The sequence below is a fragment of the Natrix helvetica genome (genome assembly GCF_964273705.1).
Source record: "Natrix helvetica genome assembly, chromosome: 2".
Classification (NCBI taxonomy): Eukaryota; Metazoa; Chordata; class Lepidosauria; order Squamata; family Natricidae; genus Natrix; species Natrix helvetica.
The window spans coordinates 86,155,483-86,178,215 of NC_138552.1; the positions used below are offsets into that span (position 1 = coordinate 86,155,483).

A 22,733-nucleotide genomic window follows, 5' to 3' on the forward strand; every position below is an offset into this window, starting at 1 on the left:
CAGTCCAAATCTCAGCAGCCCTTGCAAAAAATAAAATAAAATCAGCCGAATCAAGCAAGGCAACACTGCTAAGTCTACAGTCTCTTTCTATCTGTATAATTTGGCACATAATATAGAAACACAGCTCTAGTTGTAATCCATTAGATGTTGGAATCCCCACAATTTGACAACAAAGCCTGCTGAGCTAGTAAAATAGGCTGATCTTCAAATACTGGCAGCATTTTCCAGTTCTTTTCTCTGAAAAAAGGGATAAAAACCCACCTGCTGCATTCTTCTGCATTCCCTTTTGTTTGGTATTTTATTTCACATGCTCCGTTACTTTTTAAGAAAAAAAAAATTAAGGCTTATTCTTTCCAAAAGGTTTTCTTCTTCTTTGCAATAATGTCATCAGAGTCACAAATTTTAACTTAAAAGTAACCTGGGACATAATCCAGTGCATGGAAGAGTATAATCTAGATATTAATTTTCATAAGCCAAATCCAAAATGCACATTTTGAGACCCTTCCTCCATATATACTTAATTAAATAAATAAAAAAGATTCAGTACCTAGACTATTAAGCAACAAGCATTAAAAAAAAACAACCCCCAAAATAATCTTCACATTTAAAAGACTAAACTATTTGGCTCAAACTAAAATAGAAATTCCATAGAATTGAGAAATTCCATTTATGTGCATTCTTAACATGAACGCAAGATCAAAAATGCTTTCTCCCACCTGCACAGACTAAGAAAGAGTAAAAAAAAAAAGTCAGCAACAGATAAGCAGCAAAGCACTTAGCCTTATATACCACTTGACAGTGCTTTACATTCCTCTCTAAGCGCTTTAAAGCATCAATTTATCTGCATGCTTTATTTTAGCAGTGATGGATAGTGCAGAATGTGTGGCTAACTACTAAGGAATAATTGCCCTGAGAAGAAACAACAGCTAAATAAAATATAAACAAAACTATCATTAGCTCTGATGGCTTGGTAAGCATTTTAGGTGTGATAAAAAGTCTCTGGCTTATCAGTCAACATACAGTATTCTTGCTCAAAGGCAAACGCCAGGAAGAAAACAGACAAATAAGAAAGGAGTCTCACAATTCATCTGGTAATTAAATGGAGGGGGTCTATGCTTCATTTCAAAGTAATGGAATCAATGTTCATCCAGAACCCATAACCTAATAATATATACAGAATGTAAAAGGTGACATCAGATTTTGTTCAGTCACTACAAGGGACAAATTCTGCAGAGGTGGAACAAGCAACTGGCCCACTTTTCCATTGCTAAGGTCTATTCCCAAAATGCAAGACAATTTCCATCTTTGTTCACCATCAATGCAATAAGCTGTCTTCTGTGATTCATTTCTCTAAAACCAAGGCTGTAGGAGCATTTGAAAGTAATGACTCAGTATATATTAACCAAGTTGAGGCACAACCGTTTTAGTCAAGTAATAGGCAAAAGATGGTGCCGATCTGTTATTTTTTAAGATAAAGATTCCCCCCCCCCAACTACCTTGGTTTGCAATTTAGAATCATTACCTACATGCATGTTCATTCTCATGTTCATTTTGGAATTCTAATTTCATACAAACATTCATGAGATTCTGTTTAAGCAGTTTTTAATCATAACGGTCAGCATTTCTTATGCTACACATAGAGTCCAAGTGGCTTGTTTCTTATAACCTTTTTACATTGGGTCTCTACAATTTTTGCTACCTCAAAACAAATGTAGACCAATAATTTTATATTGTAGCTTTTCAGAACAATGTCAGCTTTAGATCCAGAATCAACCATTTCTACTACACTGATAACTGTGTTTTTTGCCTGAACTACAACACAGACTCAATGTTGAATATGGTGGACTCAGTTTGAAAGTATACCTTTATCACACTCAGCAAAACAAGAAATTTGAAGATTAATTAAGGAGCAATAATTACTATAATTACCAGTTCAGGATGTATGACAGAGTCTAATCTTGTGCTGAAATTTTATTTAAGGATGCACAAGGTACAGAGGTCTTAGCTTTCCCTGAGCCCCAAAATAGGTCAGTGAGTTAAAAAAGAAAAAGGGACTAATAAGATTTTTTAAAACTAAAAATAGCTAGAAATGACAGAGAAGGAAAGAAACATCATTAAAAAAAAGCAATTTTCAGTTATTAGATTGCATAGAACATTGTTTTAAATAAGCATTAGAGCAAGAATCTGGTCAATGGCCCAATCTAGCTTGTGTAATTTCCATTCATTTAATGAGAGGAAAACATCTCTGCCAATTCAAATCAAAAGGCCTTAGATATAGCCATAATTTATATTTACCTAATTTAGAAAATGCAATGGTGTCAATGCTTTTAATATTTATGAATGAACTACAGATTATTTCTGAAATGCTTGCATGTATATGCACCTAGATACCTATGCATACAGATCATACATCAATAATTACTGGCTCTGGCCTGCCTCACTTTTTCTTACTGTATTCAATTTGCTGCATCTGCATTTAGCTTTCAATTACAGTGAATACTATTATACTTCACTGAGAGTAATAGCCACTCTATCTAATCCACCAAGTTGAAAAATTCTCCTCCAGCCCACTTATAAGAACTCATGGTCCCGGACTTCACTATTTTCAACCACAGTCATTTTTTTTCTCCTCCTAAAAAATGCAATAAGCCTCATCAACTCCATTTGTGGCCTTCAGCAATTCAGATTCCTTCAAGCATCAATTTGGTCGGGGAAAACCAATTTGGATTCTACAGTAATTTAGCAAAATGGTATACGGGGAATAAAATAGCACATACTTGTATTCCCAAAAGTAATTGTGCATACTCATAAGAACTCCTCAGGGGTATTATCACAGGGGGCTGCTTTGGTCCTCTACAGCTCCTTCCCCTAGGTTCAATTTTCATTTAAGAAAAGAATCATTAACCTAACTGAATTGGCAGAATTCAAGTTTCCCAGCAAGATTTAATCCGGGTTTCCAATATTTCAACTAACCAATATAAAAGTAGCCACAGTGACTGTAAGGCAGGGGTGTCCAAACTTGGGAACTTTAAGACTTGTGGACTTCAATTCCCAGAATTCCCCAGCCAGCATAGGGCTGGCTGGGGAATTCTTGGAGTTGAAGTCCACAAGTCTTAAAGTTCCCAAGTTTGGACACCCCTGCTGTAAGGGTATTGATTTTAAAAAGCTTCAGTTAAATACATGGGGTTTAGTCCAACATAAGACTGCAATGGTTTGCAGCTTTAATGTCATTATAGTCAGCATACCAATATAAAGAATTCTTTAACTAGAAGTGCTACCTCCACAATTGTAGAACCTGATCAAAGAACTGCTTTGAAATCTGCCTGGTTTCCTCTCCCCTCCCCCTCCCCCCCCAAAAAATCTATCAAGTGTTGCAATTCTAGAATATCCTTAACTCTGGCTCGGTGCTTTTCTGGAAACTCATTCATTTCCTTGTTCTAGAGCAGTGTTTCTCAAACCTTAGCAACTTTAAGGCTCATGGACCACTTCAACTCCCATAAATCCCCAGCCACTTTTGCTGGGCATTCTGTAAACTAAAGTCCAGAGTTTGAAGTAACCAAGATTGAGACACACTGCTTTACAACATGTCCTACTCTAGACTAGTGGTTAGAATGCAGTACTGCAGGCTGACTGTTGGCTGCCAGGAGTTCATAAAGGTTCAAGGTTGACTCAGCCTTTCATCCTTCCCAGGTTGATAAAATGAGGAGCCAGCTTGTTTTGAATGGGGGGGGGGGGGTAATACGGTATGCTGGCTCTGAAAACCAGTTAGAGAGGAATGTAAAACGGTATATAAGTCTAAGTGCTATTGCTATTGTATCCCAGCTCCTACCAGCCCCTCCGGTTGTGCAGCTGCTGAGTTAAACCAACTACGGCCTGCGAGAGTTACAACCCAGTTTAACTGGGAAAAGCCCTAGAGTGAATAAGGCAATTCTGCTACACTACAAAGAGCATTTTTCAAATGCAACAGGAGGCATGGCTGTGCATTATGGCTACCTACACACCACACCCAAAGACGCCTACGGTCCTCGGCTTTAGCACAACAGAAGCCCTTAGGTTTTTACCTACACAACCCCCTACATTTTAAGTTGGCTTTTTTTTTTACAGGAACCCTGGAAAAGAAAGTATAAAAAGTCAGACTATAATGCGGTTAAAAAGGCGCCGCAAGAAAATGTAAAAACCGACTTTAAGTCCTATCTTGGCTAATTCATAGCCTACTTCAAGACGGTGGCAAACCAGTCTCCCCTCCTTCCTTCCACCCCCCCCCCACCCACTTCTCACCCCCCCACCCACTTCTCACCCCCCACTACCTCGACGAGCCTCTAACCTGATAAAAGCCCCAATCAAAGCTTGAACTCGGCAGAGTCCCAGACGATCCAAGCCTACCCCTTAACAAGCGAGTTAGGCAAAGCAGCCGCTCCAGCGCACGCCTTTTTCACTCCGCCCGGCAATCGCGCCACACCTGCGCTCCTCGCACCTGCGCGTGACCGGGCTAGGATATTAGAGGCACGTGGCCGACATCCCGCACACCTGGCCGGCTAGGCGCTCGCTCGGCTCTTCCCCGCCCACGGAAACAACCCACTCTTTGCCGGCGGCGCGCAAGCCGAGCAAGCGCTTCCTCCCGGGTGCAAAATGATCGCGGTTTGCGAGCGAGCCGGCCTTCTGCCGATCGAGCCATCTGGGATGGATTTTTTCCCCCTCTTCCTAGCAAATTGCTATCGGTTTTGCAAACCCCTCAAAAATCTCCCGGGATTATTATTTTTTAATACAACTCAAGGGGGAAAAAACCCCAGTTCCTACTAAACTACCCTGGGTGAGCGCCGCTCGATGCAAATCGCGTATGTCCCTTCATCCCCATCTACCCCTCCCTCCCTGGCCCTCTTCCACAGCTAACAGTCTCGCCCTTTCCTGCCTGATGCTTCAGATTAGACCCGCGCCCCGAATTAGCCGCGCTTCTGGGCATCGTCCTTACTTAGGCTGCTATTCCAACGAGGTGTGTAACCTCTATGCAACTCGGTTATTTATACAGTGGAACTTTTGGAGCTAAAACGGTAGCCGCTTTTGCTTGGGAGAAGCCTGCCTGGGAACGTCTTAATTTGGTTTCAAAGGAAAAGCGCGGTTAGGAAGAGGCACTTGGTTGAAACTTTTTACTTTGCCCTACCCGAGTTGGAAGGCGTCATAGCGCCACGCCTAATAAATCAGCCGCTCCCCCCTTTGCCGCCGTTCAGGGCAATTCTCAATGGTAATTCTAAATAATAACGTAGACCTCCGTCTTACATCTAGTAGGTGAGTTACTCAAGAGTATTGTAACGGACAGAGCAGGTACCAGGACGTGCCGTCTTTTTAAAAAAAAAAAAACCTTAAAATGCCGACTATCCTTTTTGGCATGTGTATAAACGAATTGCAAAGGAGCACGCCTGTATTTTCTTAAATGGGGGAGGAGGAAACGCCAATATTTTAAAAATAATTAAAAATCACTGGCGGGCTTGCGCCAGCTTTGCAACAACCGTGTGTGGCTAAAATATCTAATTCGGCCCGGCCTCCCCCTTGCAGAAAAATATCTGACCTCTCTTTTTTTTTTTTTTCCAATTTTCAGTGGAAAAATTACTCTTTTGCACAAAACGACATGCAGGCACCGGCGGGAAAAAAAAACCCGCCCCTCCAACTCTTCACCAAAAGGCGGCAGCTCTGAAATGCGCCTGCGCCGAAATGGCGGAGTCAAGCAAAATATATATATATATTTAAAAAAAAAAAAAACCAAGGGTCCCTTATCAAGCCCACCTGCTCCGAGGTTTTCTTTGCATCCTACGGTAATAAGTTTGAAATCCCAGAAGTCTTAGCTTTCCAGCTCCGGTTTCAAAAAAAGCAGCAGCTTTACTATCCAATGGGGTTTCCTCAAACATTTATTTGCGCGAAGCCTTCCTATATGTCACTGCTTATTTTTTCTAGCTACGTTTGTGCATGCTAATCTTTGCCGCGAGTAATTATTTTGAATCCATGGTTTTAAGTGCCCCTTATTGGGGAGGGATGCAGCCCTGCTCTTCGTAGTAAATTCAAAAAAAGTGATCAGAGGAGCAGTTACTTCAAATTGTAAACCGTTGAAGGCCACGCACGCTGAGTAGTCTTAAGAAGCAAAATCAACTCTATTTACATTAACGGGGTTAATTCAGCCTATGGAGTAGGTCTCGACTGCAATAATCCCCGTGGTTTTAGCCAGAATTCCCTTCAGAGGGAACAGGAGCGCGCAGGGTTGCCAATAGGCCCGTGTCAAACATGGGATTTATCTCCTAACTAGAAGCAGGGTGTTTGAGGCGGTGTAAAGTCACAGGTCCCTTCTCCTTCGGTATTTTCTAAGAACAGGATTGCAAAATTACAGCAGGCTTGTCCTTTGGTTATACGCGCCTAGGTTTACATCTACAAACCATGCTTACGTAAGTGCATGCTTACTAAGAAGTTAATCTTAGTAAGTTAACAATTTTGCATGAAGTGAGCATGCAAGCTCGGTCCTAAAACTGCCCAGCCGTGAAGACACATTTGGGAGTAGATCCCTTTCAGTTCAGTAGTTCCTTCCTTACCTAATGAGTCGAATGGAGCTGTGTGTTGATGTTTACCAAAAATTCAGTGTCATTTACATTTTTTTAAAAAAGGGGGATCCTGTATGCAGTGAAAAGTCCCTGTTGTATTCCCCACTTACTTCAAAATAGAAAGTGAGCAAGCAGATCAGGCTGTAATCTACTTTAAAATAATTCTACAGGTCAGCTGGATGACTATGGAATAAAGTCTTTCGAATTAGCAATTTTTTGGCTGTAATCCATAAAGCCTCTTAACTCTGCAGCGCATATCATTAAAGATTAATGTTCGGCTATGGAGCTCCGTGAGGAAAATCATTTGTGGCTCCCATCCATAAAGCACTTAAGCCGTCATGCCAAGGGTAATGGTGGTGGTTTTCAGACTTGAACAGAAAGTCCTGTTCTCTAAATGAACAAGGAGGAGAAGGCTTGTTGGCCAAAGATCCCATTGGATCCAAACTGACTTAAATGTTTTCCAGATAGCTGTACTTTTGGTTGTGGAGGGCCGGAGCTAGTTTTCTTCCCTGCATCTCTTAAGGAGTTGGGGAAAGCACTTATGGTATTTTTCCACAGGAGCTCGGTCTTGTGTCCAGTATCTGGCATCTCAAATCCTGAAAAGCACAGTTACAGCCTGGTCACCTTGATGCCCTTCACCAGATGAACTGGGATTACAACTTCCCAAATCTGAGAGTCACAGCCCCACCAATTGGAAAGGGTTCAAACGCTTATTCTTTCTACAAGAAGTCCCAGTGGGACTTACAACTAGGCAAAGATTGCTGGCATTCCTCATCATGCCAATGCTGGCATGGCTGCTTTTAGCTCCAAGGGGCCTAAAGCCCCAGGAAAGGGAACATGTCTGGGTTAGAAGTAGCTTTGGGACCATGGTTTTCCTGCCAGCTAAAATGAGATTTCCAACCCTTCACTCCCAAAATAGGGAGGTAAGGAAAGCGGTAAAGAATGCAATCTCAAACCTGAAGGCTGGAGGATCATCCATAAAAGGAAAACAAGCTCAACATCTACCTTCAAGCTTCCTCATCTGGACCCTGTCCGTAAGACAGCTCTAAATCCTATCATCCACAGCCCCATTTCCTGTTCTGGCTCTTGGCTAATGTGCCCTATGTGTGTGACCTTCGCCAGATCAATCTGATGGCATCGTTCTCCGCTTCCCCAAAGTCTCTCACTAGGAAGCTCTTTGCGGGCAGCCTTGGGAGAATCCGACTGAGTTCACTGTTCCTTCCAGGGGGCCTTTACATTCCCTACTGCAGGGTCTCTTAAAGGACCCTTGGGTTCCTACGTGGGGCTGTCTGCACAGGCCTGCAACCTTTTTAAATGAACAGCTGACCCAGCAAGGCAGCTTCAGAAACAATGTTCCGCATTACCTTGGACATATTCACTTGCCAAGCATCTCAACAGCCTGCTTTGTAGAGTAGGGAGGACATACAAGGTCAGGGCACTGATAAGGCATATTTTATTATGGCTTAACGGTATTGTGAGGCTAGCAATATTTGATAGAACTACCTCTCTCTGCACCTAAAATAGAAGAAGTACCTAACCCTCTTCAGAGGGCGACTGTTTGAGGCTACACCCCTTTCACAAACAGCTGTATTGGCTTGCTGCACTTCTCAATACACCTCATATGAAATACATTAGATTGTAAAGTGTGGTGTAGTTGCTTCTCTTTTAAGTGGGCCCTCCACTGAGAGAGTAGCTTAACTTTCCAGCATTTAATTGCCTGACCTCCCTGGTTGATGACATGCCTGGAAAGCCAAAATTTCAAACAATTCCTATCTAGTAGCCTGTAAAGATGAAAACCAAGCCATGTTTCCACTCGTGTAACTAAAGGCTCATTAAGTAGCACCACCACGTGCAAAGTGAAAATGGGCTTGGCTCTTGACGGTTGGTTGGTTGTGTGTGTGTGTGTGTGTGTGTTTGTATGAAGATGAAATTAACCCTTGCCCTCCAGTGGATCCCACAAACACCTCTCCCATCCTATAGGTATCTTTCATACACTTGAATGCAGCTAGATGGTATAACTTATTAACATGGGGTTTATTCACCTGCGCATCAGGCACGATGGATGCTTAGCCTATAAAGATCAAGCCCTCAGATGTCTAAAACACCCAGTCTAGTTCGGAATATGTAGGTTGTGCTGGTAAACTACCAACACCCTCCCCCCAGCCCATTGAAAGCCTGCATGGTTAATTCAATCGCAACTACTTGCTCCTTTGCTCCCTCTTTATTTTCTTAAAGAAACTCGAGAGGAAAACCAGCTAAGGGCCCGGACTAAGCACTCGCAAGGGAGACCTCGCTCTTCCTGTGAAAGAGAAATGGTTGTATGCATGCATTGCACAGTAACGTGCTGGGCATAAATTAAGCGACAACAGCATAGCCTGAGGCTGGTCCTTGATAGAACCGCAACCTCCGTAATTTCAGCCACAAGAGACGGCAGATCTCTTCCTTTCAAGCCATCTTATTCAAATGCCTGGGTTGCTACCTAGCCAGATCACTGTCTTCCTCCGCCACCAACTTCTTTCCTACAAAAGCCAACCACGTCCCAGTCAGGAGCGGGGCGAGGGGGTGGTGAGACAGAGAGGGTTTTTGTGTGACATCTTTCTTTATTAAACAACAGGAGGCGATGCTTTCTCTCTCTCTTCCCGAGATGCTGACACCAAGCGAAATGAAAGCAGGGTTTGGATGGAACCGGGAACGCCTCGCGCTCTCTCTCCGGCATGGTGTCAATTTCACAACCAAAGCATTCACGGGTCGGTATTGGGCTGACTCTACGGACTTTCGCTTTTTTTTAAAAAAAATGTATTTATTCCCAGGGAATGCCTTTGTTATTCCCAGGCTGGAAGGCAGCCGCCCCGGCCGCACCCCCCTCCCCAATCAGGACCAAGGACAGCGGCTAGAAGAAATGGCTTTCCCGCACCTAATGAGGAATACACACCAGCAGAGCTCCCGAGCAAAATGCCTTTCGGCTGTATCCAGAACTGAAGCGGGTCTCTCTCCTCCCCCCAACCTTCTTCAGAACAAAGAAAATCGTGGCTCCCGGATATAAAAGCTGAACCCTCCCTACAGAGCGCTGTAATTGACATTAGAAGGGTTTTAAAGAGCCTGGTTCCCCATCCAGTCCCTTTATACTCGCACATGCATATGTATATGTATATTTGTGTGTGTATTATATATATAATATGCGCACACACATACACGCACCCAACCTGGCATATCTCGAGGCATCCGCTTTCACAGCTAACACACCAAGGTCTGCAGATACCCCCGCCCCCCCTTTCAAGTCCCTGCTCCACGCATCCTTTCTCCGTCTCTCTCTCTCTCCCCTCTTCCCAGCCAAGCCAATGCTATTCGGCTAATACAATTAGAGTTGGAAGCTTAATCCCGTCTGATCTGCAAACGCCGGTTTAAGCTCTTCACAGCGATACTCCTTCCTTCCATTCAGTCAGTCAGTCAGTCACTTACTCACACCCCAGCCGAGCGTTGAGCACTTTCCGCTGATCCAACGGGAAGGTCAGCGGTTCTGTTTTGAGGCAACTTCACACCTCCAAGCTAGCGATCTACACCGTTTCTGCGTGCGAGTTCCTAAATGTATGCACACAACACGAAATGTAACACAAAACTGCACATCGTCTACCCTTTTGCCACTCTAAAGCTATGGAGTAGCTAACCCTGTTCAACTGATGCTGCTGAAGCTGCTAGAAACCAGGCGGAAGCGTGTGAGCAATAAACTTAATTGGATCTCATGCACTTTTATCCTCTCTCAAGGCAGCCTAGCCAACCTGACACCTACAAAACTTAAAATCGTCACTATCTGGCAATAATAAGGTGAATAAAATAAAGCACAACTTACCTTTTTTCGCTTCAGTTTTTTTTTTAAAAAGGTAATATTGTAAGGTCTCCCAATTAAAAAAAAAATCAAATGGGTAGGTCTCAAGACAACACCCAAAACCTAAATTGCGGACAGTTGCAAACAGAAGATTTTTTTAAAATGGAGGATTTTTTAAAAATCAAAGCTTCTTTTTTTTTCCACTCCCAGAACACGAAAAGAAATTGGGAGGGGGGGTTAAAAAAAAGAAAGGGGGAACTTAAAAAAAAAGGAGCGTGGCAAAATCGAAGGGTTTCCTGTTACAACACAACTAAACAAAAAAGGGGGAGGGGAGGAGAAATAAAAGGTAAGAACAAAGGAAAGAAGGGATGAAAAGGAGGGTTTCTTAAAACACAGCCTCCCTCTCTCTTCCTCCTTCTTTCTAGCAGCTCCCAATCGAAGTAAGCTGCAGCATCTCTTATCTGAGAACAGGCTGAAGGGGGGAGGTCGCCTTAAATGGGAGGTGGACTACAGCACAGATTTATAGGAACCGTATCACCCGGCGCTCCTCTGCTTCCGCACGAGTGTGCGCGTGTATGTGTCTCTGCAGCCGTGCCAGGCTCTCCCACCTATCCCGAGTGCCACGCGCGGAAGTATACGCCGAATCCAGAGACAACGGAACTTGCTCGCAGGGTCTCTTTTGCCTCCGATTGGTTCGAGCGGCCGCATCTGGCGCCGCCCCCGGCCAGGGCCCGGTCTGATTGGCTGTCGCTCGGTGCCACTCCGGCGGGCTCGATGGAGTCCCGTTTCAAGGTGCGTTGTACTGAGCGATACCCCGCTCGGCGTTGGGGAGGGGGGACGGGCGGAGACGGGCGGCGAGCAACCGAACGCGTCTTTTGCGTTTGTCCTTCTCGCTCTTTTTTTTCCTCCACCACTTTCCATTCCCCCCTCCCTTTTCCTCCCCTAAACGAGACAATTGCAAGCCTGAGGAATCCTTGCACCATCTTTCTCCCACCCAGTTGGGGGGGGGGGGTGTTGCTTGATATGTTTCGACCCTGAACGGCTCCACTAGGCTGTTTCACAGCTTCAGGCACACACACAAACCTGTTGTCACTCAGCGTTCCAAGCGCGTGGCGCAAGGGCTGAGGTCCCACTGAAAGAAAGAAGTCGCGCCTGCATACACACACACACCCCTCACCTTTTCTTTCCTCCCTGCCTGCACAAAGTACCGAGGTGCCAAAGGTTCAGGGAAGAAAACTTTTAAAGAAGCCAAAAGAGAAAGAAAGAACTGGGGGTGGCTCTACTTCCCTCGCCGAACTTGTCTCTAAAAAGAAACCGCGTCCAATTAAAACAAAAACACGGCAACTTCATAAGCCAAAGGAAAACAAAAGCTGGGCCTGCTTCTTCCTTTGTTGAAAGAGGTTTGATCGCTTCCTGACTAACTTTGCGGCTGCCACAAGTGCCCGATTCTTCCCTGAACTTGACTCAAAAAAAAAATCACGGCACGTTTCGCGACTTAAACTTGGAGGGGGTCTTAGAAGAGCCAAGTTTGGGCAAGAAAATATTTTCACCTACTCCCCGTCCCCTACGGACAGAGAGCTAAAGCGAGAGCGGTCCCCTCTACTTAATAAAGCCCATTTTCCCCATTGTTTACAGTTAATTCTCACTGAGGATTGTGTTTCTTTGGTGGCCATCAACAAAACAGAAGGGATTTTCACGCCTCCGCCCTTCCGCGTCCTTCTCCCTAAGTCAACCCGTTTCCTCTCCAAGAGGAACGGCTTTCTAGATAGCCCACATCTGCTGAGAGAAAAAGACGTGGGGTGGGGGTGGGGTGGCGTGACTGCCTGGCGTACTTAAGAGTCGCCAAGATCAAGCACTGCGTGTCCTTTGGAGAGTGATCCGCAACACACGAGCGCGCGCACACACATACACACTTCCCTTTATCTCTTTAGTCCAACCCGAAAGCCTTGGCAAGGAAGAGGTTTAAGGGAAGCCTGGGAAGAGCGGTGCCACGCAAGTTAGTGTTCCGTGATGGCATGCCCTTGAATGTTCAGCAGAGAGGAATGCCACGGATGAGAGCTTGCGAGGACCCGACTGTTTGGCCGACACACTCTGAAGAGAAGGAAGCTTTGCTTTTGCTTTTTTTTTTTAACTTCAAGTACCAACATACAGATGAAACCAAAGCGACCCTTACCATCTATGTAAGGCTAACCGAATGCTGGCTCCAGCACGAACTCCTTGAAAGTTGAAATCCTAATGGACAGCCACAACAGCAGGGAGTTGATATCAGAGAAAAATCCACCCCCCAAAAAAAAAACCTAGAGCAATCGAAGCTCAGGGACACCCCTTTCCTAAGAAGTCCTGCAGTGCTTTAAATCCAATATCCACCTTAAGGAAAGGTGTGGGATTAGATTTCCAAGCTTGATACCCTATATGTATTTGTGGGGTGGGGGGCGTGGAGAAAAAGAGAGATGGTGCTTTATTTATTCTACTTGAAACTTTGATGTTGGGAGGGCATGAAAGATATCCACAGCTATCCTTTGGGATTCAGTCGTGCCCAACAATGCCAACGTTTGAAGAAAAGCACAGCAACTTTGGTTTGCTTGTTTTTTTGAAACAGTGTATCCTTGCATAAAGACACGCCCCTTATTCCTTATTGTCCCTTTGATGAAGCCCGACCATTGTCTGGGAAAATCGGCATTTGAAGAAAGAGTTAGAAGAGAAGAGAAGGTAAGAGGCTCCTCACTCTGGGCTATCAGTAAGCAAAACCAAGGCAATTATCTTGCTTGTTCTAACCCGAAGTCAGGACTCCGGAGATATATTAACAAAAGTAGCAATGCTATAGAAGCAGTAAATGGAATGTAGCTTTCTGTAATGCTAGAATGCGTACTAAGCTGATATTCTATTTTACTTTCAGCCCATGGGGGGGGGGGGGGAGGGAATTGAACAGCATCACTTTGCTAAGTTTTCAAAATCAAGTTTCAGAACCATCAGAAGCATCACCCCCTCTTCTTCCAACACCACATCTTTTCCTCCTCATTATTTTACTTAAGAAATGAGATTTTGTCAAACTTCCTCCAGGATTATTAAATGAGGTTTATAGAATAAGGGCCACAACCCATATACAGGACAAGTGCTATGATACTCATTTGTCACTTAGATGGATCGAATTTTTCATATATATATATAAACTTTTCAGCATGTATGAACTTGACAGTGCAACAAAAAATATTAAGCAGGAATAAAGATGACAGAAAGACCAGTATCATTCTAAGTATTTATCCTTTTTTTTTTTTTAATGTGTACTTGGCCTTGTGTAAAAATCACTTTCCAAAAGAAATTAGCTTTCCAACATCAAACCTTCACACATACAAATGAAGGGAAAGTATATCCCACACACTAGCTAAATTTCAAAGTGCACAGCACGCACACGCACACCTTCTTGACAAACAGCAATGTCTTCTGATCATGGGCATCTTTGTTTAAAGCAGAATATTTCCTCTCTTCTTAGGTTCACATACATGAACCGGTCGAAGCATATTTTGGACAGCAATAACAACATAACCGAACTCAAGAATTCAAGATAAGTGTGAGGGGAAAATAACATCGCTATCACAACTGCGAAAGATTTAGCAGCTAAACAATATACTACGTACTGGGTGAGAATGGAGGGGAATCTCAAAGCCAGTTTAAAATGCTTTCCCATCTTAAACTTCGGGATGGTTTTTTTTTTCAGGACCATGGAGAGAGGTGCCGCGTGGTTCAATTCCTCGCTAAACCGCACCGCTCTCGCCTCCTAGGAGCCAAAAGCAACGCGGTTGCTTGATGGGTTTTTTTGTTTGTTTATTGAAGCTTCCTTTTGGAGAGGCATTGTTCTATATAAGTGGTAACACACGAAAGAGAGGTGGGGGGGAGGGAGAGAGAGAGATGGAGAGAAATAAATAATTTCAATTAAATATCTCTAGTGTCTAAGAATGTATTATGTTTAAGGCCAAGTTATCACAGAAAGTGCACGCAGATGCAGAGATCAGCCTATAGAGCACTTTATTTTTCAATGGGAGCCCTTCACGTTTATCATCAGGAGAGATCCAAGCACACCGCACATCCAGAGGGCCACAGCTCTAGGTGTAGCGTCGTGTAACATCCCCTCTACAATAACTTTTCAACTTTCTCCTTCTTTTGCTTTCCCTGCTTTTGATTTAAAGGTTCGGTCGTCGTTCGGCTTGCGCGTTCGTTCCGATTTCTCGCCGCAGAAGCATCCCGTAGTAGTTCCCAGAGAATACATTTAGGATTAATTACAACAGCCGGGATTGCAAGGGGCGTTGACTTGGAAGAAAAACCTTCTTAAAACAAACTCAAGCCTCTCGCTCTAAGGACCGGGTCTGAATGAACTCTGATGAGGTTTCCTCCGCCGAAACAATGCCCAAGAGCACGTGTTGAAATCAAACTGAGAGGCGACTTCTTTCCCTTCTCTCGCCACGCATACATGCTCGTGCTCTCTCTCTCTCTCTCCCTCTCTCTCTCTCCCTCTCTCTCTCTCTCTCTCTCTCACACACACACACACCCTTTACGCGCGCAAATTCAAGGCAACCTTACTAGTAACAAGCCTCGTTTTTCCACGCACCGCTGAAGAAACCACCAACGAAGAGTATATGTGTGTCTCTGTGTGAGTTGGGAGTGGGAGGAATTTAAATTGTTCGTTCCAGGCAAGGACACCAGCAACCCTTTTAAACTTCTTGAAAGGTAAGATAAATGATGGTTATTTGGATTCAGCTTGGAGGAAGCCATCTGCTTGCATTCAGCGCGAGAGAGACCGTGTTACTTCTCTTCCAGCTGCTGAAAATAAAAGGAGAAGGAAGCAGCTTTGAGCTAAACTGCTTAGGTGTTCTGGGTCTTCCTTTCCCCGTGGCTCCTATGCCATTTGGGTGCCTTGCATGTTTAAGTGGTGGAAGAAGAGGAAGAGGAGGAGAGGCCAAGGCTATCAACCAGACAATCAACTCCACAGCCGCCTCCCCTCCCCACCCTCTTTTGTGCTCGGATCAAACGCCTGCACAACAGAGGAAGTGACAGCACCAGGCCATAGTAACAAAGCCACAGTTTGTACCGAAAGGCAGACCGAGGCCCAGGGAGACACGCGGCAGAGAAGCAGCTGCCTTATCAGCACGCTGCAGAGATGAGGATGGGTCCAGAGGTCTTCGATAGATAATCACTTTAATATGGGGGCGGGAGGGGGGGAAGGGAAGCTTTGCAATGAGCCAAACTTTAGCTTCCATAAAACTATCCCAGTATGAATTGAGTGGAAGCAACCAGAGGTGTCTCCCTCTGTGCTCTGCTTTTTTTTATTTATTTACAATAATCGTTGTTGTTATTTTGATTGTAAATTCTCAAAGTTGCACCGAAGTCTGCAAAGCTTTGAAAAGCTTAGGCAATCGCATTTTTTGGAGGTGGGATGCTTAATGCTGCCTCTCTTATAGGGCTTTCTAAGTATGGGTGGGGGAAGAAATGACGTATATGCGTATAAAGTTTTTTAAAAAACAATTTCAACACCAGGCTGAGTCATGTTATTTTGGCCACAATACTTTGCCACTACCTTCTTCCAACCTTATCTAAACTTCCGAAAGCCAACATAATCCAGTTTGTTAATTGTGGGAGGAAGTGTCTACTACCATATAGCAAGGCAGGAAGCTGGAAAGCTTGATTGGAGTGTGGGTGTGGTATCTCAGAAGGAGACAATGGCAAATCACTTCTGTAGTGTTTCAAAACAAGCTACAGGGATATATCTTTGAACTGAGCTCAAATATTACCTGACCTCTCCATGTGTACATATGTAAATCCGTCTGGGTGGGGGAGGGGAGAGAAAAAGAGCAACAGAAGCAGAGACTCTGTCCCTTAGGGATCATAAATTAGCAAAGTCATTTCTGAAAGGGGAAGAGGGAGCCAGACTAATGAGTTTTGGAAGAATGAATGGGTATACAAAAAAAAAAAGAGCCATATGTTTGTGTAAGCAACAAATCCTGCCCAAAAGGCTTAATGGTGTCAGAGGCCAGGATCGTATCTCCTTCAATAAGAAACTGGCTCTGGTGGAAATTAGATTTTGTTTAGTTAGCTGAAGACAGAATGGTTCATGGAAAAATTCTTGAACCTTTTAAGTATATTTGTGTCCCTTGTTGTGCTAAACCAGATTTTACAATCTTGGTAACATGTGCAGTCAATGCTTATTCATTCAACATATATTTATATACTGCCTTCCTTCCCAAACAGCTTCAAGTAGCAATTAAAAGTGGTTAAAACATCTAGGAGAAAAGGTAATGACTAAAATTTTCATAAAACAATAAAAATTACATATAGATAGAGAGATAGAGATAGAGATATATAGAGATAGATAGATAGATAGATAGATAGATAGATAGATAGATAGATAGATAGATAGATAGTAATAAATATAGCTTAATGTGTCAAATTAATATTTAAAAAGCATTTTAATTTAGCAATTTAAAACATTCACATTTAATTTAGCAATTTAAAACATTCATTTAAAACAACACTTTTGTAAATAGAAAGGCAAGCCTTCTTCAAGTGAACATTTCAAGTTGAAATGGCCAATTCATTGATCCTGAGAAGGCCATGTTATTGATGTAATCAATATTTTTGTGGCTTTAGAAATACATGAATCTGACATGGGTCATGTAACTTCTGGCTTTGTAAGTATGTTTTACTGGCACATAGGATCTTGTTATCAAAAATATGGATTTTATAATGGCTATTGGCATCAGCTGGCTGCGGGCTTGTGCTCAGACAATTACCCTGATTCCAACCATCTGATTCACTGTTGCAGTTAGCACTCAGAATTCTAGTTAGCATTGTGGAGAGCGGTATAGAAATAAATTAAATTAAAATGTCACTCTGGATCACAGTCTAGAACAATATTGGAGGTAGTCATTATATTCTCTACAGTATATCTCCAGCTGTAGCACTTTTCCTTGTTGGAGCTGCATGTTCTCTAGATGTTATTCCCATCATCACAGACCATTAGCCATGCTGGCTGGACTTGATAAAAGCAGTGGCTCAAAATACAAAATTGGATCCCTAACAGAGGGCTAAGAAGAATGATAATAATCCATCACTTTGAAAGAGAAGCATTTGTAAGACCAATACTTGTTTACAATGAGCTGACAGTACCAAATAACATTATACCATTTGCTTTCTTGTTCATTTGATATTTGCCTTTTGCTATTAACACATTTGTAACCCAAGAGTGATGTAATTATACTCTGGGATAGTTTTCATAAAGCTGTTGTCTTATGGAAGAAACATACTTAAAGCGTAATCCTTAAGAGATTGCTGAACTTAAGGGAAAGGGCAACGTATCTTTGTTCATTAGAGAGCCATAACTTTGGGGAGTGGGAGGGAAAGCTTGAACGTGGGTTGCTGCATTTGAGCTGCAATATGTGGTAAGGACTAGGAGAAAAAGCTAAATTGGATTCGAAAGTGAAAGGCAATTCACCTTAAATGAAATAAATGGCGTGCATTTGCTGAGATACTTCTCTATGCATGTAATACTTCCTCCTTTTATTACATTCAATATAGCTGCAGTTTATGAAGTTACTTAGCAGACTCAACTCAAAGGTTTCAGAAGCTGAAAATATTCCTGGAGTCTTAGATTGGGCACCCTTATTGCACAGGCAGTGCAATTATATAAGATCAGTGCAGCTCTCTGATTCCTTTTCCCCGACTTTTCAGCACTTCCATGAAGCATCCTTTCTACTTTCCAATCTTGCCCAAGTATGCTGAAGTCAGCCTTACAATTACTTTCACTCCTGCTGACCTTGGAAAGCTGAAAGCAGGCAGGAGCACCTTGAGCAATCAGTGTGCTCTCCAACTAATTAACAGAAGAATGCAAAGAAATATATAATTCTCCTTTCCGCCCCCCCCCTGCAAATCCTACCCCTTTTGGTGTAACAAACCTTCATTGCCCAAATACTACACAGTAAGTATGGGGGGGGGGGCGAAATGACTGGCTCCTACCCAATTTTTTTCAATACATGTTATGTGCACTTTGCCCCCAACCTCCCCCTTAAAAACCCTATAAAAACTGAACTATTGGTATAAGGGGAAAGCTGTCTAGTTTTCTAGCCATCATTCTTAATCCATGGTGGATGACCCTGGTTTTGCAGCCAGGCACTTCCCCGACACGCTCAACCACAGTTGAGGGTTGTAGTTGACAATTACTAGAGGTAGGTCTATGTAGGGGGTCACACAAAAGGGTTCACTTGAGTACAGGCACTGGGAAGGGTGTTGAGGTAGGAGAGTTAGAATTAGTTAAGCCTGTTACTTATTATAAACAGGGAATATGAAGGCTGGCAGGTTTTTTTTTAGAAGGTTTGTACAAATGTCTAGAAATTGAATAGGAGGATAAAATCTGTGTCATTGATAAATTTACCAGGTAGTTTTAAATTCAAGCCATTAGGAAATAAAAAGAGGCAAGATTCTCAAGGAGGGGAAAATGAAGGACTCCAAAATCTGCCATTTTTTTCGAGCTGTACTTTATAAAATTAGTTTCAATTGCCCAAGTTGGGTATGAAAACACAATGACCCAACTGATGCAAATGCCTGATGTGGAAGGACTTTGAGAAAATAAAGTCTGTCTGTCTGTCTGTCTATCATCTCTCTATCTCTAACTATCAAGGTTCCTCTCACACATATGTGCTAGTCATTCCCAACTCTAGGGGGTGGTGCTCATCTCCGTTTCAAAGCTGAAGAATCAGAGCTGTCCGAAGACATCTCCATGGTCATGTGGCTGGCATGACTAAATGCCCAAGGTGCATGGAACACTGTTACCTTCCCACCAAAGGTGGTTCCTATTTTTCTACTCACATTTTTTACGTGATTTTGAACTGCTAGGCTGGCAGAAGCTGGGACCAGTAACGGGAGCTCACTCCATTACGCAGCACTAGGGATTCGAACTGCTGAACTGGCGACCTTTCTGATCAACAAGCTCAGCATCTTAGATCTATCTTTCTCTATATCTATCTATCTATCTATCTATCTATCTATCTATCTATCTATCTATCTATCTATCTATCTAATGATATATAGCTAACTATAACATAAACTACACATACACACAAACACACACACATGACACATATGACAAGTGATATATAATATAGATTAACTAGGGGATATATTTGCCGTTTTTGAATATATACATATTCATATATATATATATATATATATATATATATATATATATATATATATATATATATATATATATATATATATATATATATATATATATATTGTATTTGTACTGATAAATAAATAAAGGGAGACTAGTATAGATCTATTTTGAGTTAATTAGCTCTCATCAGCCAGCCACACCCTTACTGGGATTTGAACCTGGGCTGTATTATATCTTAGGCAGGAGTCTTAGCCACTAAGCCGCAGGCTTTCCTCCTTATCACAAATACATATGTGTGTGCGTGTGTGTGTGTGTGTGTGTATACACACACACACACACACACACACACACCCCTTCGAAAATGACAAATATATTCCCTAGTTAATAATGCATGTTATGCATTCTTCATTCTTTAAGAGAATGTCAGGTAAAATTCCTTCCAAAATCTTTAGGCGTTCCAACGAGTAAGATCTACGTACTGTATCTTAACCGCTTTTATGAACTTTGAAAAGCCCCTTTGAGAAGAAGGAAATGCCAGCTAATTTAATGATGAGTGTGCACCTACTGTATGACAAGTTAAAATAAGCTACAAATGAATTCTGCTTTCAGGAACAAGGGGTTTTATGTTTTCATGCAATTAGCTAAGGCAGGAAAAAAAAGGCGGATGCATTGCACTAAAATATCTCTCTTCTACAGTAATTGTTCTGCTAATGATATAGTGCTGTAAAATAATGGCTATTGCCCATTACTAGTTACTACCTTTTTTTAAAAAGGGGGGGGAGGGTTTTCTATATTCTTGATGGTTAGAGTACTATATAATTAGATCTTCAGATAATAAGATCACATGTACAAGAGACAGATTTGTACCACGGATGGAGGCATATTTAAAACACATCTAAAGTAATGTGAGGAACTGACTAAATTAATGGGCCTACATTCGGATACGGGAAAATGAAGCCCTAGAATCCAGTGGTACTTACTCCCAAGCTTTAAATTCAGGACTGTCTAAAACCGGTGTCATTTAGGATGACAACATATGACATTTATATTATTTTATTATCCCTTGTTCTGTCTGAAAACTGTAGGTTCTTTCTGATTATAGCAGTAAAGGTACTTGTGTAGCAGCTATATGACCTTTTGGAAGCAAATATCCTTGTCTGGCTAAATATACAAATCACTAGCAATACCTGCTATTTACTGATGCATGTATAATGTACAGAGTGCTTCACACACGTTATCTCTGTTATTTTTACAAAACGTTGGTAAAAGAGACCGCTGTCTTCATTTTTTTTTCCTAAACAGGAAAAGAAATAAGCGGCACACACAAAATCTCAGCTTTAAGTCACATCCCCAAGAGTTCCTCTAAATATGTTATCAAAGATGATTTTTAATTAGGCAGAATGGAAGAATGATTAAATACATCGGGAGTACTTAAGTGTTATCAGTAGTTAATAATTGAAATGTAAAGTTAAATTAAATCAAATTTCATTTTGGTTCAGGCCATGCCTATTTTTAGAATGACCTTTCCTTCTTTCGCACTGTTCAATTAAACCAACTCTGATAATCCACCGATTAGAGCCAATGTCAAAGGTGGGATCTGGTGTTATTTTATTTGGGTGTAAGTCCCACTGAATTCCAAGAGGCTTAATTCTTAGCAGTCACATATAGGCTTGGACCAATAATGGAAACTATAAATCTGTGCCTGTCTATAGGGTTTTTAAAAAATGGTGCACACTACTATTTTTTAATATGCCTCCTGATCCTCTCTTTAGGACTAAACTACCTTGCATTTTGTAAAATTTCACCTCTGGATTTGCAAAGATCAGTCGAAATCCAGAGACTGCAAAGCAAAACTCCATTAATGAAAAAGGGTTATGATTGTGTTAAGGTCCTTATTACATGCTTGTTTCTTCTTCTCTCCCCGTTGATTGCTGCTATTAGGCAATTCTATTTAATTCTAAGAATGTCGTAGGAAATGCTATGTTCTCTTTTCTACAGCTTTCATTGTAACTCCAGCCCAAACTCTATCAAAAGTGGAGGCCTTCAAAAATAGAATGCAACATATCTGCTTAGTTCTCAATATAGCTTTGAGAACTATATTTGAGGAATTTATGGCTATTTATTGAGACTGTTATCCACATTTGAAGAAACTTTTCTAGATCAAATAGCCCTGTTTACAATGATGATTCTTTCTGAACATAAAGTCTACCCATAACATCATGATCATTAAAGCCCATATGTTGTTGATTGACACAAAGTCGATAATGTCTTAGCAAAAATGTTTGGGGTGCCATTTCTCAAAAAAAAGTCTATTTTTGCAATTACATATTTCATCAAATTGCTTCAGTGAACTGAATGTTGGCATGGGAAACTTAATCCCAAGACTGGCAACCTTGTCTCTAGCTCAGTAGTGCAATAAAGGTTTTAAATGTTTAATGTTTAATCCACAAAATGGCCTTGCTTTGACTAAGTAACTCATCGTTATTGAATGTCTTTGTAGATGGACAGCAGCACAACTGATACTTTATAGATGAAACTTCCTAAAAGCAGCATCGATAAACCTCTTAAGGACAAGTTTCACATTTACCTTTCTAGGAAACAACATTCCGCTGTCCAATAATAAGACATTCATACACTGACATTTCTAGCATCTTTGAAAAATCTAAGCCAACCTTGCAAAAATCTCTCTAAAGAGCAAGATTATTGAAAACCCAGTATCATTTATATTCACAGTTTACTACTGCATGTGTGTGTGTATGTATGTGTGTGTGTTTGAGTTTGTAGACCACAATAAGACACTATTTTCTTAATCATCAGTAAGTCAAGCTTAGTGACTTCACATGACAAACCACCATTTATCATTTACATATTATGTTCACCAGCAACAGTAGCTGGGTTCATAAAAGTGTGCTGGATCAAAATTTAAAAACTGCAGGATGTGAACTTGGCCAATGTGAGCAGGGAAGACATGGAGCTATACGGGAAGTCCTCTAGAACAGAGCTTTTCAATTTGGCAACTTTAAGACTTGTGGACTTCAACCCCCAGAATTCCCCAGCCAGCATGAGTTGAAGTCCACAATTCTTTAAATTGCCAAAGTTGGAGACCTCTGTTCTAGAACTTAGACCTCTGGGCAAAACATTCAATAATATCTCCCATATCTTTTTC

At 42.0% G+C, this 22,733-nt stretch overlaps 1 protein-coding gene across 14 annotated transcripts in view; it reads right to left on the reverse strand.

The window, feature by feature from the left end:
• Nucleotides 1-22,733, reverse strand: part of ELAVL2 (ELAV like RNA binding protein 2) — a 203,093-nt gene that overhangs the window by 148,030 nt on the left and 32,330 nt on the right. For 5 of the 14 annotated variants that reach the window (XM_081942732.1, XM_081942731.1, XM_081942730.1 and 2 more), the window contains exon 1: nucleotides 4,325-4,416. The exons of 1 other annotated variant lie outside the window; for it this stretch is intronic. The gene's annotated coding sequence lies outside the window, so the exon portion shown is untranslated. Of the gene's footprint in view, nucleotides 1-4,324; nucleotides 4,481-4,969; nucleotides 4,988-5,778; nucleotides 6,007-10,428; nucleotides 10,685-22,733 lie in introns of those variants that run through there. 8 more of the 14 variants (XM_081942734.1, XM_081942741.1, XM_081942736.1 and 5 more) reach the window with 8 other exon arrangements.